This window comes from Theobroma cacao, chromosome 4 (genome assembly GCF_053813885.1).
Source record: "Theobroma cacao isolate CCN51 chromosome 4, ASM5381388v1, whole genome shotgun sequence".
NCBI lineage: Eukaryota > Viridiplantae > Streptophyta > Magnoliopsida > Malvales > Malvaceae > Theobroma > Theobroma cacao.
In genome coordinates, this window is record NC_142642.1 from 31,886,310 (window position 1) to 31,904,746 (window position 18,437).

Sequence of the window (18,437 nt, forward strand, 5' to 3'; positions counted from 1 at the left end):
TGTTTTATATTTTTCCAAAATCTTGCACCACTTGCTAACATAAAAATGTATCTTGATGTGGATTTCCTATCATCTGTACAACTGGCAAAGTCTGAATCCATACAACCTACCAACTTAAGATCTTCAACGTTTTGATAAACTAGCATATAGTCCTTGATTTTTTTTCAAATATCGCATCACTTTCTTTGCAGTTTCCTAATGATCTTTACTAAGATTAGACAAGTATCTACCCAAAAAACCTATTGTGAAAGCAATGTTCAGCCTTGTGCAAACTTAGGTATACATCAGACATTGTGTCAAGTTCATTTATCACCTTTAGCAATTGGCACATCTCTATTTTTACAATTAGCCATAGAAAATCTATTTAATACTCAATCAACAAATGCACTTTGAGAGAGTCCCAATAGGTGACGAAATCTATCCCTTGTATCGCAATTCCAAGAACATAAGATGCTTCCCCAAGATCTTTCATTTCAAATTGCCTAGACAATAACTTCTTAATCTCTTGTAGCATCCTCAAATCAATACTTGCGAGCACAATATCATCAACATACAAGATTAAAAAGATAAACTTGCTCCCACTAGTCCTAAGATATATGCATCTGTCTACCTTGTTCTCAACAAAGCCCAAAGAGGTATTACCTCATCAAATTTAAGATATCATTGATGAGAAACTTGTTTGAGCCCATAAATAGATTTTTTTGAGTCTACATACAAGGTGATTTTTTCCATCTCCTTTAAACCCCTCAGGTTGCAACATAGAGACTTCTTTAACAAGATTCCCATTCAAAAAGGCAATGTTAACATCCATTTGGTGTAGCTCTAAATCATAATGAGCCACTAGTGCTATAATAATCCTAAAGGCATCCTTGAATGATACAAGAGAAAAGGTTTCACCATAATCAATACATTTTTTCTGTATAAAACTTTTAACAACCAATCTATCTTTGAACCTCTCAATCTTTCCTTTGGAATCTTTCTTGGTTTTGCACACCCATTTATAACCTATGGGTTTGCAACCCTCTAGTAGCTCAACAAGTTCCCATGCATTATTTTGTGACATAAATTGTATCTCATCCCTAATTGCATCCTACCACAAATCTGACTAAGGACTAAAAATAGCTTCTAAAAAATTTACGAGATCAACTACATGACTAATATCATAGTCACCTTTTCCAAGGTAGAATTCATATATGTCTGAAGAAAGAACAAGCCTCTTAATCCTAGCAGATCTTCTTTGTGGTCATTCTATTAGATTTTGATTTTTGGGAATTTTATCAAGAACAAGTTGCACTGGTTCTTGTTCCCCAACTTGTGTTTCCACAATAGTATCTTTCTATATAGATGTAGGAATTCTTATTATCTCAATATGCTATCCTTTATCTTTAACTTTAGAGCAACTAGTATCAGCCACATCCAATTCTAGAAACTTAGCTGTTTTTACCTCAACAATTTTATTACTTTTATTAGAGCAATAAAATCTATAGTCCATGAAACGAACTGAATACTATATGAAATAACAATGAGAAGATCGATATTGTATCTTAGTCTCAGTGGGATCATAAAGGCGCAATTCTAAAGGACATTCCCAAACACGTAAGTGATTAAGACTTGGTTTTCATCCTATCCACAAGTCATAAGGGGTTTTAGGCATAGAGTTAGTAGGAACTTTATTTAAGATATACGAGGTTGTTTTAATTACTTCCCCCCGTAAAAATTCTAGTAAATTAGCTCCATTCATCATACTCCTCATCATATCCTTCAAGGTGCGATTCCGCCTTTCATTCATACCATTTTGTTCAAGACTACCAAGCATAGTGTATTGGGGCACTATCTTACAACTTTCTAAATATTGGCAAACGGACCCTTTTGCTGTTTAGATGTGTCATGTCTACCATAAAATTCACAACCTTTATCGGATTTGACAACCTTAATGATTTTTTCCAACTGTTTCTAAACTTCAGTCTTAAATATCTTAAATTTATCAAGAGATTCAAACTTTTCTTTAATTAAGAACATATAACCATAATGAGAAAAATCATCAATGAATACCACAAAATATATACAATTGCAAATAGTGAGGGTATATGGTCCATTTATGTTAGTGTGAATAAGTTCTAATAAATCAGAATTTCTGTTTAACCCATTTCCTTTTATTTTGGTCATCTTGCCCTTGCAGCAATCAACACATGTCTCCAAGTCATCAGAAATAAGTCTCCAAGTCATCAGGAATAAGAGTACGCAGGATGTTATCCTTTATCAACCTTTATACTTTCTCTTTAGAGATGTGACCAAGTTTTTTCGCCACAACATGGATGATGTTTCCTTTATGTGGGGACTCATCTTGATTTGGCTTCCTCTTGTTTATGAACCCCTATAAGGTAAAAGTTATAGGTTGCAAATAACTCATTGGCTCTCATTGTTTATGAATCTTGTTTCTTATGTCCCTTTTTCTTGCAAAAAAAACACTTAATTTCTTTCTTAATGACAACTTTAGCACTTTTTACACTAACAGATTGACCATGTTCTATCTTTTATTCAGAACTTGTTTAAGAGTATTAGGATTTGGTTTCTTACTTCTCTTATGATGAGCCTTGGTAACTACAAGAGCATTGTTGATCTTTTCTTCCTCAACAACATATTGTTCCAAGCCTAATTTTATGAGTTGCAAATAGTCACTATGTACCCAAATTTAGAAGGAAAGGTGTTCAAAGCTTGATGAACAATACAAGTATCGGGAATAGAAATATCAAAAGCTTTCAGTTTGGTTTGATAACGGACCATCTTAATGATGTATTCCTTAACTGCCCTTATCCTATCATATTTCATGGAATACAATCTTTTTAGAAGATTGTTAATTTCAACATTTGATGACACTCTAGATCTTTGGGTTACTGCAGCAAAAAAAAAAAATAATTCTTGCATTAGTTCTATTAGGAAGTCCACTAAGCAGGTGATCAGGGATCGACCTCTTAAGGACAAGCAAACAAAACTTGTTAGATTTTTCCCAAGCTTCAAAAGTTTTCTTCTATTACGCAATGCTTTCAGTAGTAGGCAAGCCTATCATTATTCAATGCCAAATCTATATCTACCAACTAAATGGTAAATTCAACATCTCTTTTTCAATTTTTAAAGTTTGACCTAATCAAAATCTCAATGGTGGCCAAGTTGTTATTAACAAAAAAAGTGATTGAAAATTTAAACAACACAATTTAATTAAAATAAATAAGGTAATCAAAATACTTCAAAACCATAAATGAGTATAACAAAAGAGTCCATGCAAATCATCATGTAAACACCTTTAGGTTGAATGCATGACATCTAATAGTCACGAGAATATAACACAACCTTCGTAACTTACCACCTTTAGGTGAATAAATTATTAGGAGTAGTCAATCCCTATACACAAATGATTTTCTATGCTACCCTTTAATTTTAATATAAAGACACCACTTTTAGGCGAATGTATGTAACTAAAATCAAAGACATTCCTAAAATATATGGGAACGATAATTCCATAACATTAACCAATAGGCTGTTTTAATGACTACGAATTAACTAGTACAAATTAAATTTCTCCCATAATAGGATATTCTTTGTATTATCCATATAAATTTATGATATGATTTTACTTACTTTATCAATACTTTAATGAATGCGGGGCACTATACTCTAAAACTATACCTACAAATGCGACATACCTTATAAGATATTCAATCATTAAATCTTTCATCCATGTCACAAATAAAGTTGTTGCATTGAAAAAATTTGAAAAATATCACCTTATATGGTTTTAGTTATTCAATTTTGTACTTTATAACTTTATCCCTGAGAAAACATAAATATCTAGAAGAGTACATGCTATTTCAATTCAAATGTATACATATTATTTTTCTGTCATATATATTCTATAAATATCTCACCAAAATATCCAGAACAATCATTTATATGCACATAAAAATAAATACTAAAGGTGTAGTAAAAATTCAAAAAAAAATCATAAAAATGTAGAGTTAGGAGAGTGCAAGTGAATAGCCAAAATTTTCAAAAGAAAAAAAGGGCTTAAACATATAAAATTTACGCTAAATCATATAAATTAATTTTTAATCAAATCCTAAATTCAAACTATGGCAAGCTCTGATACCAATTGATAAAACTTTATATATAAATACATTATACAAATCCAGAATCTACCATAATAAAAATTTAGAACACAAAACGTTTTTTATTTTTGGTCCATGGTTTAACAACAGAAATAATATCACTACTAGAAAATAAGGTTTTACTGACGACTTATCGATGGAAAAGAGGCTAAGAAAGCACCAATAGATTATTGACCAAATATCAATCGAATTTATCGATAAATGTACTTCAGTCGGTAACGCAGTGGCGGCAATTATATTTGGAAAGCATGAAAAAGACCAATTGAACACTTTGATCAAGAATGACCATATCAACGAAAATTGTCGAAGGAATATCCGTCAGCAATGCTGTGATTATAGCGATGGAATTACCGATGAAAGCTCAGTCGACGTACTCATAGTTCCCTTTGCAGAGTTCGCTGACGGATATGACGATGAAAGTTTCATCGATATAAGGGTTTAGGCTTACTAACGAAAAATTTCATTGGTAATTTCGTCGATAATTCTAAATAAAATGCTTAGGGTTTTCTTTTTCGAGCATTTCTCCTTCTCTACCTCCCTTTGGGCATTTCTCTATCTTTCCCTTTCTTCCCCCATATTCACTTTTCTCCTACCGTCCACCCTTAACCCTTCTTCTCTAAGGTTGACGAACAATTCCCTCCCTTAGTCGGACACTTTTCGTGGTAGATCCAAGTTCGATCAAACTCTCCCAAGCCGACGACCTCAGGGGCCCATGCTTTACTCCCGTGACCTAGAGCCTCCCCTATTCACTAATGTCGATCAACATGTAGAGGCGGAGGACCACCCGTACTCCTCTTCGGGCTTGAATCCTGTGCCGACCGATTACCCCCTCCCCCTATCCCGAGTTGAATCTGGTGCTGACCACCACCACCTCCACCCCTCCTTGCCTATTGTCGACTGCCCCCTCCCTTGTCAGGATAGGTAAAGCTATTTTTTTTATTTGCTTCAATCTTTTTATTAATCTTATTGCTAATTTTGTCTTTAATTTTTTGGATTGGGTATGTTGTTATTTTTATTGTTATACAAAACTAGTCGAGCAAATAAGTTAGATGGATCGGAGTTGTTTGTCAATTGATTATGGAGTGTGGGAGGTTGCATTGCTGAATTGAGTTGAAGATTTTTTATTTGTGCTTGTTTGTTGATTAGAAGCTATTGCTTGATTATTGAGTTTGGTTGTTGTATGGAAGTAGGAAGCTGTTGATCTATTTTTTTGGATTGTGGTGGCTAGTTTTTAATTTCATTACAAATTTCATGTACTATATAGACATAATTTTTATTGATTTACAAGAAAAAAACTTAGATATATATATATATATATAGGGTTATAAATTATATATAATGAAAATTTGAAAATTTAAAAAATAATAATGATAAATTATTTTGATGTACTATATATACAATATTTACTACATGATGCACAATACAAAAAATTATAAATAATTTATATTTGTAATAGTATATATATATATATATTATGATAAATTTATAATGATTTACAATAACAAAAATTATATACATGTATATAACAAAAATTGTATACATGATAAATTTGAAACTTTTGCAAAAAAAATAATAATGATGAATTTAATGTGCTATGTATACAAAATTTTTTATGGTTGTACAATGACAACAATTATGAATGGAAAAAATTATCAATAAAAAATGGATTATATATTTAGGGTTATAAATTTTATATAATGATAAATTTTAATTTTTTTAAAAATATTAATGATAAATTTGATGTACTATATATGTATAATTTTTATTGATTTACAGTAACAAAAATTATATATATGTATATATATAATGAATGTGACTAAATTCTTTTAATTAGATTAATAATTCTAGTAATTAATTAATAATCAATTTTTTTATCTTATAACGGACTACATCATATGTCACGACCCGGAACTCCCATCGGGCCCGTGACAACCGCCGCGACGTCCCGATAAGCACTCATTACCCCGAATGCCGATCGAAACCCCGCAAGGCTTAGCATCAACTTCCGCATCTCTCCGGTGAGCGACAGTTATTAAATCTCGCATTTCAAGAAATCATAAGTTGTTTCCAACTCAAAACAATAAAAATATTATTTTCTAGCTCACTGGGGCATTTTCATCATTTTTTTTTTGAAATTTCGAAATCCGAAAAAATGTAATATGTAAGTGGAAACACATATTTCATGATTTAAATTAAATTTTGAAGTCTAAAACATTCGTTTAAAGTAAAATTATAGCTATTTGAATATAATAAAAACATTAAATAAAATATTCTATTTTCTTAAAACACAATATTTTCAAAATCTTCCTAAAATAACTTTTGTAGCGTAAGAGTAAAATAAATTTATTCATATAGTAATAAAGATAATTAAAGTATGAAATTTCATTTACAGTGACACGTGGGCCCCCAACTAACCAAGAAGGTGTAGAGCTACGAACCCTTACTTCCTATGATGCAACTCCGAGATTAATTCTCGTCTTAATCAACTATCAACAAACTGTCCTGAGCCTGAAAAATGGATAGGAAGAGGGGTGAGATTAAATAATCCCAGTGAGTAAACAATTACCATCAAAAGCATCTAAAGCCGAGTAGATGGAGACAATATAAAAACGTTATATCTCAATAATGTTCATAACACAAAATTCGTTTCAATCTATACCAAATAATTTCTTTTCATCAAAATTTCCCCGACTTATGAATTTTTTTAAACTTGGCCCCTGCCAATATCATTCTCGCGGGTACCTTCGTCAAGGTATCCCACTGAGACCGCCAAGGCTGTTCAATGACCCATACCCATAAACATGTTTTCACATCTGACACACAGCCGTTCCTTGGCTTTGGCTGAGTCTCACTCTCACGTGGTGGCCCGAACGTGAGGTGCACTCAAATCATACCTCAGGAGATACTTCACCCAACATCTCCCCCCGGAGGTAAGTATATAATTGAGTTACCGTGCCCCTCTCATAGGCAATCCACGGAAACCCCCACCACTGCAGTGACCGTTTAATATACCACCAGACCCATAAAAATTCCAGTAGCATAATATGGCGAATAAAATGTAATCCAGTCTACCGAGACCAATCCAAAATTGTTCATATATTTCATGCCAACCCCAAAAATTTAGCCATCATGCTACCATAGTGTCATAAGCCCCAATTTCAATAACATATAAAATCAAAAATTTCAACACAGTCTCCATATACTCAATTTTTCCAAAACAATATTTGATTTCAAAACCAGTATAAATCTCATTTTTATTAAAAAACATTTTAATTGGAAAACATAATATTTTATAATTTAAATTCACCATTCAATAAAAGCATCAAACAAGTATAATTACTCTAGATATTTAAGACGATAAATTGTCCACTCACAGTTCTAGGAGTCGATGTACTCCTAATCCCAGTCTTCAAGCACAATTTTGGTACTTTTACCAGTGTAATTTGCTCACCACCTATCCACAATGTACAATACATAATTCACCACATCAATGCTTGACCATTATAAAATCAATTCAGGCTCGGTATATATGCATGATATGACATGCAACTTATCCGACTACCGCTTAAATGCGGTGCTGACTTAATTCGGCCTATTACCCGATTAAATTAATAACGCGTCCAATTTAATCTCAAATTAATTTTTTTCAGTTTCTATACCTCAATTGCACCCAAATTGACTTAATGTCCCTCGGTGTGGTGCAAATTATCAGTCCTGATAGAAAATTACGAAAATACCCCTAATGGGTAAAAATTCATATTTTTGCTCCAAAAAATTCCATTATTTTTCTAGACTCATAATTCATCATTATTCATCATAATTCCTCAAATAAACATCAAGATCATCAGCCAATATTCCCCTAGAAAATTCAGCCAATAATGGTAATGGAGGAAAATAAATTCTTTTCTTGTTGTTTTGTTCCTAAATATGCTAAACTAACTTAAAACACTAACATAACTTAAAATCAAATTAATCTAACAAGTTTCTCTCTCCTAGCCCATTTTTCCAGAATTGAATTCATCCTCAAATCACATGATTCAACCATGGAAAATGATGGGAAATGCATGGGAAAGGTAAAGCACAAGTCAAAATCAAGAAAATTTTACCTTTGGTCACTTGTTTCCTTGAATTTTCACCAATTTTTCCTTGAATTTCTCCCCCTAGGTTTTTGTTTTTCTTTTCCCCTTTGTTTTCTTGCTATGGCCGGCCATAATGAAGAGAAAATGGTGGTGTGGGCTGATTTTTATAGTTAAATAAGATAATAATCTAAACTTGCCACATGTCACTACATTATTGGTCTATTTTTTAAATTCTTATCTTTCAAGCTTTAAATCTCCACCACACATTATTCCTTAAAATATCCATAACTTAGATAAAATTCTCAAACTTATCCAAAGTCTTGGTGAAGTAATTTTTTGATATTTACACTTTTGCCCCCGTAAAAATCAAAAATTACATTTTTACCCCAAAAATTGAAAAATTGCCCATAGACATATTTTTTATCCCTTATACTCATATCATTCCCCAATTTGTCAAATGTGATCTAAATTCTCTCAAAATCTCAAATTTTATCCGCAGATGGAAAAATTACAATTTTACCCCTATATAGTGAAAATTTCAATTTGACTCCGAATTGATTCTCGAACTCCTAATTACCATTTTGAGTCATCCCTGAACTGTGAAACTCTTAATTTCACCTTAAAATTCCTATTTGAACTAGTTCGAGGCTTAATCGACTTAATGATACCATTAGGGGCAATATCGTCTTTTAACGATTTTTCGAACTTCCTAAATATACAAACATTCTATCGAGCATGTGAATGATATTATAATTATTTTACAAAGCAGGGTTTGACATCATATGTCTGTTACTTTTTTCATAATAGAACGAGATCAGAGTTGGATGTATTCCCGAGTGGATTCAAGTGGATTTCTTGAGATAGAATTTGTGAATGGCATTGAAGAATTTATTTCGTTTACCTTTGATCAACCTAGATATATAAGTGAGAATAAGATCAGATGCCCTTGCTCCTAGTGCATGAATAGCAAGTTCTTAACTGCTGATAAGGTTCGAGAGCATTTATTTTGTAAAAGTTTTATTGGTGCATACACAACATGGGTAGCGAAACCATGCATATGATTTGATGAAGTCAATAATGTGAACATTTTAATGTTGTCGTTGTGTTGGTGACGACTACGATGTGAAGTGAAGCCAAGCCATGCGTATGTTTTAATGACGCATTTGTTTTTCTTTTGAGTGTGTTATGTGTTGTTGTTATTTTACAATTTTAAAACATGTTGTCATTATGTTGTTGAAGATTGTGGAATCATGCATATTGGTGATCATGCGGTTTTTTTTTCTTATTGTGATTGTAATCCGAGATGCTGCTAAGACCGACAACATTCTCCGAGGTTTTCAAGCGCACTCATAAGCTACAGAAAGGTACCAAAGAGTTTGTCGACAACAAGTCAACGACTGTTAGTGTAAGTAATAAAAATTAGTCAGATTATTTTAATTATAGTATTAAATATGTGTATATGTTCCTTAAAACTTTCATTAATATATAATGTCATTTTTTTTCTATTTGTAGGAACCATATACATCTACTATATTGCAAAAGTACGGTGTTGATCCGTCATCCCAACCAGAGTTCGATCTAGTAGCATGGTTTGAGGTAATTAGAGGGTCACAAACCCCTTGGACCCATGTCTACGGGTTTAGCACCAAGATGTGACTTGGTACATTATTTGCTCTTGCTGCAACATCTGAATCTACCTATGGTCCGATGCCTTCTGCTGCTGTTGCACGAGTTTCATCATCTGAACCTAAAGGCTATCAAGAAATGAAGACAGATGTGAAAGAGTTGAAGACTGACATGTCAAATATTAAGTCCACCATGAAGTTATCCTTGAGAGGCTTCCAGATCCAGCTGTCGGGTCTTCATCATCATAGCAGTTTCACCCAATGTCACAACAACAATCTCCTCTTCCTTATGATTTGGCAATGGATAATCGTAATTCCTTTTCAGTGTGCTATAGATTTTTTATATTAACTTTTTTCATAGACTTTGAACATTTCTTTTCTAATTTTCAAAATATTTTGGGTGTTTTTTTCTTTATATAATACATTTGGAGTAATTTTTCAAACAAAATTATTACTTTAAATATATTAATATTATTATTATTCAATGCAAGAAACAAAAAAAATTAATATATATAATTAATTATTACTGACAAAATTCTTTCAATACTTACGTATTTTTTTTTATCGATGAAATTTACTTTTTTACTGACGGAATAACACCCATTACCGACAAAACAAGTCAAAAATTTTAGTTGCTAATTTCGTCGGTAAATTACTGATGAATTTTTTGACCGAGATATTAGTCTATAATATACCAATGAATTTGCCAATAGTTAAATTTTTAGTCGATAACTTCACCGATGAACTTTTGACATCACCAACAAATTTTTTGACAAACGGATCAAATTGTTACTAACGAAAATACCGACAAAAATTTTTGTCGGTTATATTTTCGACAGAATTTTAAAATACTAATGGAAAATTATTATTGACGACGATATTTCAACTAAGTAACGATTGATTTTTTCGTCAGTAATTTTGTTCAATAATTGATATTATCGACAAAATGCACACCTTTTGTCAGTTAAAATCCTATTACGCAAGTATACGTATCGAATAAATAGTATATAAGCAAGCAGAGTATCGATCCCACAAAGAATTGATCTAAAATTTTACTAAGTACTAAAATTAGAACAAATTAATCTTATCTAAACACTCAAAATTAATTGATTAACTAAAATTTAAATTAACAAGAAAAATCAAAATAATAATAACTTGAGTGAATATCAAATCAAACAAGCTTAAGATTACAATATCCCTCACACTTCATCTAAATCTTACCTTTCTTCCTTAACTTATTTCAATGGGTTGAACTGCTAACCTAAAGTCCTAAATTATTTATAAGGGTCTCCCAACTCATCTTATAAAAATATATATTTTAAACAAAACACTATATCCCTATGTGAATTGAAATTAAAATAGATTCATTAAGTTCAAACTCTAATCTGGCTACAAATGGCCTATAGGTATATCCTTATCCTATACGCAAATCAATTAATATGATCATATGCTATCTCAATTTTTGTCTACACCAAACTCCCTTTCCCAAGTTTGTTTAAGTTCCTCAATCAATTTAATTGGTGGCCAAGCAATTAAAAGCATTAAGAACAAATTGGAATAAACAATTCAAATCCCATTAAAGATAAGTAAGAAAAAAATTAAAAATTTAGATTACATGTGAGTTCAATTGCAATCCTAGAAAAATAGTTTAGTTCGTAATATCTAATGAAAACTTCATCCAATGAAAATTGGCCATTAATCAAAGTTAAAGAAAATAAGAAAAACACAAAAGTAGAGAGAGAAAACTAATAGTTGAAGCTTTGTGTTCTTGATTCTCCCTTAGATTCTCTTGCTTTCTTGCTTTGTTTTTGGTTCTTTTTCTTCAGAGAAATTGCTTGCTGCCTCCTTCCAAAAACCTTTGAAAAAGGCCCCTTAAATAGCCTCCAAAAGCCCTAGCCTCCAAAATCCCGTAAGCTTGTTATTTTCGAAAAATACGGTGAAGGCAGTGGCTCTCAAATGTTCTGCCCAATTTTGTTCTTCTGGTGCAGTACTTTCACTTCGACAAAGATTTTGACCATCTTCCTATCAAATTGGGTAAAGTGCTAAACATCAAAGTTGTAGCCCTACCTCTTAGCTTTCTAATAGTCAAAAATTATGTCATTTGACTTCTGTAGTGGGAGATATGCTTGAAAAACCGAAACATATGCAAACAAAGCATCAGTCCATTATGCACCTTTCTTCACCATTTGAAATTATTTTTGATCCCACTCTTACAAAAACATAAAAATAAATATAAATAACATAAAACTAACATAAAACTAACGTTATTAATTTAAAATAAATATTTAAACATAAAATTAAACTAAACTAATAAAATAAATAAAAACACCTATATCCGATCCTATATCTAGTCTAACTTAGACTAATTAGATATTTAATCTCCTGTTAAATATATATATTTGATGCATTCATCACCTTTACCGATGAATTTTTTCATTAGTAAAACTAGATTTTTTAGTAGTGTATTGACCAAATTGACTGTTGGTCTTCAGTGCACTATGATCTTCCTCTCCTTTTCTTTATAATTCTTTAAGGGATGAGATTTTTATGTTTTGCTTGATAGGAGAAGGGACTTAGCCTTTGCTTTATATAGTGAATCCCTAGTCCCACCCATCATGAAAAATAAGGTTTTCTTTAGGCCTACACACTAAATCCACATTTATTATATTCATATATTACTATTACATACACAAATCTACTAATTCATGTATCACTATTACATACATAAATCTACTTTATCAAGACCAAGTAAACTTATTTTATAAAACATAAAATAAATATAAATAATGTATGTCTATAATTTTGTATTGAGAAAATCTAACAATGAGGTCTTGTGGGTGAAGCAAGTTGAATGTAGGAGCGTTGAGTGTAAGAGCAAGGACAGATGTTCTTTTTGCTTGGGATTGTCTAAATAGGGGATCTTTCAGTTTGTTGATGAAAGAGATGGAACATGGTGGTCGGAGAGGTATTGGAGGGATGGTGGGGAGGTGGCTATGGCATAGACGTAGAAGGGAGGGGGCTAGTGGGTCCCCCACCGCCCCAACAATTTTTAAATTTTTATAATTTATCTCTATCTTTTAAAAATTTTATAATTTCACTCCTTTAATAACTTTTAAATTTTTATAACTTGTCTTTACTTTTTAGAAATTTTATAATTTCGCTCTAACAAAAATTTTAAAGTTTTTCTAACATATTTTTATTTTTTTGAAATTTTATAATTTTACTCCTATAATAATTTTTTATTTAGTGAAATATCATACAATAATTAGTCAACAACTAATTCTAATAGGACTAAAACAAAACCAATTGTATTTTTCACAAAAAAAAAAAACAAATTGCAATAAAATTATTTTCAAACCCCACTACTCCAAAACCTCATAACCACTACTTGCTCTCTTTTCTTTTTACTAAATATTGTAAAAGTAAAAAAAATCATTTTTTTACACTTTTTTGCTTGTCAATATTCTCTATGTAAGAAACTTTTAGTCAGTAACTCAATTTTCATATCATGATAATTAGTAATAGTGATTTATTTACTTATTTTTATTTTAATATTTTCAACTTTAATTTTTTTTATTTAATAATTTTTACTTGATGATTTTGATTTAGGATTTACTATCTTGGCTGTTTGTTGTTGAAAGCAATTTGATTAAGTATCTAAGGTTAGTTATTACTTATTTATTTAGGGATTGCTTGATTGTTTTTCCTACAAATTAGTTGTGCTTTTTTTTTATATAGATTCTTGTGAACAATGAAGTTTTTTATTCTGAAATTGCTTCCTTATTAATTGTTTCTTAATATTATATTTAATTTTTGTAATTAATTTTAAAAAATTACTTTTCCATTGCATTGTTTATTGATAGTTCTTAATATTAATATGAAATTGTTTCTCCATTTCTACTACATTACTTCTCGTTGAGATTTTTGTTATTATATTTATTAATTTTTATTTGTTGTTAAATTTATCTAAAAATTGAGATTATTGTCATTATTAAATTACTTATGATTATACTAGGTAATTCTTTTAATTAAATTATCAAAATTAATTCCTTTGAATAATTTTCAGAATTTATTTATATAATTTTCATATAAACTTTTTTGTTTAAATTGTTTTATATTATTATCACATATTAAATATCTAATATAAGTATTTAATTTATCAATATTATTTTTGATTTTTTGTCTCTCTAAATATAAAATATTGATTCCACCACTGCTATGGCAGGAAGGTTTCTTGCCTATCTGCTGAAAGTAGCATGTGGATGGCGGGTGCTTGGGTTGTGATGATTGCTGGCTTGTGTTATCTTAAGACGTTTTGTGATAGGATGAACAAGGGGGGTCAAGGATGGCATCATAGGTTCGGGGGTCTGCTTATGGATGAGGTTGTGGGGTCCATCCCAATCTTTTTGCCTGTGTTTCTTGGGGGCGATGTCCTTGATGGTGATTTGCTTCCCTTCAAATCAAGATCTTGAGGTGAAGCCGTGTGAACACAATCCCATTTTTTGAGGCATGTTACAATCTTGTGATGTGGACCTCTGTTAGGCCTGAGGAGGTTTGTGGGGATTTTGTGGTTGTTTTTTGCAGCTGCTGTGGGTACGTGGGTTGGAGTCTTCAAGGGATTCAATGAAGAAATGAGGCTGCTTTTAATGAAGGCTTGACTTTTGGGCAAAGAGTTGCACAGATGTGTATTGCTGGTTTAATGACTTCTGCAGCTTGTGCTTTGATTGATATGCTGGTTATAGTGTGTTAGGTCTCTCTCACTTATCTTTTCGGAGCTGTGTAACTATTTTCTGACTACTTCATGCAGTAGAATTAGAAGTAATTAGGTTAGCTTCATTGGTTTTTGTTGGGCTTCCCTTGTTTTGTGTTCGGGCTTCTGGCTCAAGATGAGAGCTTTTAAGAACGCTAGAGAAAAGCCCGCGCAATGCTCCAGCATCTGATTAGCTTAAAGTAAAGGAAAGCCCTCAGATAGAAATTCAAAATCGAGCCGAAACTCCTCATCAATCTTAATTAGGACACATGTCAACATCCACTATTCTCAATTGCCTTTCAATTCTTAGGGACAACTTTTATGACCCATGCGTTGCACACGGCTTTTTTCTATCTGTTTTTTCCTTTCTCTTCCTATCTCTCTTTTTCTTTTCTTTTTCTTTTTTTTTTATGTCCTTCACGTAGCTAGAGGAAGAAGCCCCTTTGGAGCTTTCTTTTAAATATGTTATAGATTAGAATTGAACCCCTGCTTTGCGTTGCGGCAAAATGAAAGAATATTTTATTTTGTTGGATAGAAAACTTTTGAGTTAGAAATGTTTGTCTTAAAATATGTGTTTGTAAAAATATCTATACACAAAAATTATTGTAAAGTTAACCACAAAGCGAATAATTGTTACATGATTGTTCACAAATTTATGTATTAATTTTCAACTAACTTACAAAAAGTTAATGCTTATGAAAAAAATTAAGATAAAACATAAACTATTATGAATCAGAATCATAGTGTCGTTACTACAAAAGCTATTAAAGTAATTTCATAACTTAAATAGTTTCTACTAAATTTAATACGTAGTAGAGTATAATGATTTGATCAATATATTCCCAACATTACTGTTATATATTAACTTAATTAAGAATAAAGTAACCTATTTTTCATAAATAAAACCAACAAATTCGAACAAAATTGAATAAATATCTAAATAAGTTACATACAAAAATATAAACTGAAAAAAAAAACAAATTTTTTGTGCTCAAATACCTAAGGAGGCAGAAAAGAAATTAATTAAAAAATACCCAGCAACTCCATATCAGATTCAATTTTGTAACTTTCATGTGCTCTTGTGAATAAATTTCTTACAAACTATTTATAGAAATAATAACATAATTGTCATATTAAAGAGACTAATAAGGATAGCAGCACACCGATAAATAGTTTGTGATTCTTTTATGCCAACTGCTTTGACCTGAGCATGTGAAAGAAGAAAAAAAATATTAATGGCAGAAAGAAGGATAAACTAAGGAGAGGTTTGCACATGATATTCATTAAATTAAGATGTTGTATAGATATTTTTTTACAACCAATAATCCATGGATTATAATATAAAACCCCAATTAACGCAAATAAAAAGTCATAAAAGAACTAAATGATTATGAATGAGTAACAAATAAGGAACCAAAACAAATTGAAAATTACAATCAGATAAGGCAAGCAAAAATAATAGAAAGGAAAGAAACAGAGAAAAAGCAATTGTTACGAAGACAAAAAATCAAAACCTTATGATAAATAAAAACAATGAAATCAGAAACATGTGATCATAAAAAATATTACCATAGATTGTGATAATCCTTGTCTTCGGACGTGTAACTTGATAGTTAATAGAAACTTATAATTAAGAGGAGTGGGATAAAGATTAAAGAGAAATATTTTAATCACCTTTACCTGGACTTCTTTTTGGGTGCTCTTACTTCGCAGTAGACTGTTTACTTTAATGCTTCGCCAATCTTTGCCCATCACCAAGAAATCATTCAAAACATCAAATTGAAAATGGTGATAAACATAAATGTCAACAAACAAATAAGGAATGACTAAAACAAATGTAGATAGGTTTGTCACTTAGGCAAGCAGCAAATAAATAATTTGACTGAGCAAAGATGTATAGAAACACATAAGTTAAAGTTAAAAAACTTTGCCTGAATTAATTGGACATCCTTGGCCACAAACTCTGCAACTCTGTTATGATCTTCTATTTGAAGGCCAGGACATACATCGTTGGCTAGAGCCTTCTCAAAGTTTAGGCCACAAAGGCTGTCAAATCAATATCTCCATAAGAAAGATAGATCTTCAAGGGACTGATCCAAATGGAATTACTTATAATAAATATAAATAAAATAAATAATTAACATCTATTTAAACTGTTTAGTAATTCATATTCAACGTTCTTACGTTCATAATCACATCAATAAACAACCAATGAAAAACCATAAGAGTTTATTCTCAACAGATTAAAGATGAAAGTAAACAAAAAAAAAAGCATCAAATGGCTCATTCATCCACCACAACTGAGAGATATGGCTATCACTATAACACAAAAACACAACTATACAAATAAATAATGGAATGAAGAAAAAATTATTTTTTAAAAATACCCAAACTGAAATGGGAGTAATCAAATTTCTTTTTATATATATAATGGAATCAAGAAACAACAATGAAAGCCGAAAAGAAGAAAAAAGGGGACAAAACAAAACTGGGAAAAGATAGTTAGTAGTCAAAAATGGAAGGAAAACCCTTGAGAAGAAAAACGCAAAATCAAAGCAGAGAAAGACACAAAGCACAGAAAACAGGAAAGCAAACCAGCCAAACTCAAAGAGAGAAATAACCAACAACAGAGCATACAAACCAAAAAATGAAGGACCCAAACTCGAAAGAATTGAAAGGTGGCCTTGGAGTAACCAAAATAAATAAAGACAAACTCCTCACCCAAATTTGAAAATCAAGTCAGACATGAAATGAAAGCATGAAAGCAAGCTAAGCACGTCATTCCATTAAAACCACACACGTGTCTCGTCTGAAAAATGTGCAGCTGGAGACACCAAACACATCACAACACCAACTTCGCTCCTCCAACCTTCACGTGGCAAAACTTGGGGACCCCATTGGAGCATGAAAAGCATCTGACACAACACCAAGGACTTGGATGGAAATGCGTTTACTGAATTGACGGAGGGTAAAGATTTTTCTTTTTTAATGTTGCTTTAATTTAATTGCGTATTGATTGACTCTTTTGTAAAATGACTTACTCATGCGTTTAGAGATTGAAAACGTAAGCATTGTCTGAGTCGACACGTGGGTTAATGAGGAAGCTCCTTTGGGACTTCTTTTTACTTATGTTATAGAATAGAGATTGGGTGAGTGAACTCCATTGGCTTCGTTACAGCTGGTGCCTTCGACAAATGTACAGTTTTCCTTGTCTAAACCGGAGCTGCACATGTCAAGAGAGTCTCTTGCAATTAAAGTAAGAATTTTGCAATGATATTACAGAGTCGAGGTTAATAATAATTTTGTTTTCTTTTAATCAAAATTTCTATTAAAGAAACCCATGTTAAAGTGTGTAAGTTGGTGCCATGTGGCAATGACTTGTTCACGTACCAGTTCGGGCTCGAGCATGATATTAACAATATGTGAGCTTGCTGAAACCCAATTCTAATAAGAAAAATAATTTCAATGCCCGCCCATTTGAGCTCCGGTCTGTATATTAAAAACTTGCTTATTTTGATGCGAGCAAAAATGGAAAATACAACTTAATTTAGTTCAAAATATTTATTTCTTTAAATTGTTATTAATTCATGTTACAAAGCAAACCATCCTTTCTGGTTAATATCAATTTTTTTATATTAACCTTTTAACTTTAAACTGTTTACCTTTTTTAAACTACAACTAAATGAGTAAATTTATTTAATAAATCTACTATTGAGTAGTTTGGATGCCAATTTGCTTACTTTGAAAAATTAATTATGCAAAAATTTTAATAAAAAAAAAAGAAATAAGTCAGCTTCCATGGGAAGCATTATCGTATATA

At 31.3% G+C, this 18,437-nt stretch overlaps 1 long non-coding RNA gene across 2 annotated transcripts; it reads right to left on the bottom strand.

Annotated features, from left to right (window-relative positions):
* Positions 1–15,665: 15,665 nt before the first annotated feature.
* LOC148763300 (uncharacterized) lies at positions 15,666–17,359 on the bottom strand. 2 transcript variants are annotated; one of them, XR_016025734.1, is made up of 3 exons: positions 17,259–17,359; positions 16,298–16,663; positions 15,666–15,821 (listed from the first exon to the last, which is right to left on the bottom strand). It is a non-coding gene; the product is annotated as an uncharacterized LOC148763300 (long non-coding RNA). The 2 variants fall into 2 exon arrangements; XR_016025733.1 differs by having other exon boundaries at positions 16,292–16,663.
* Between the last annotated feature and the right edge of the window lie 1,078 nt (positions 17,360–18,437).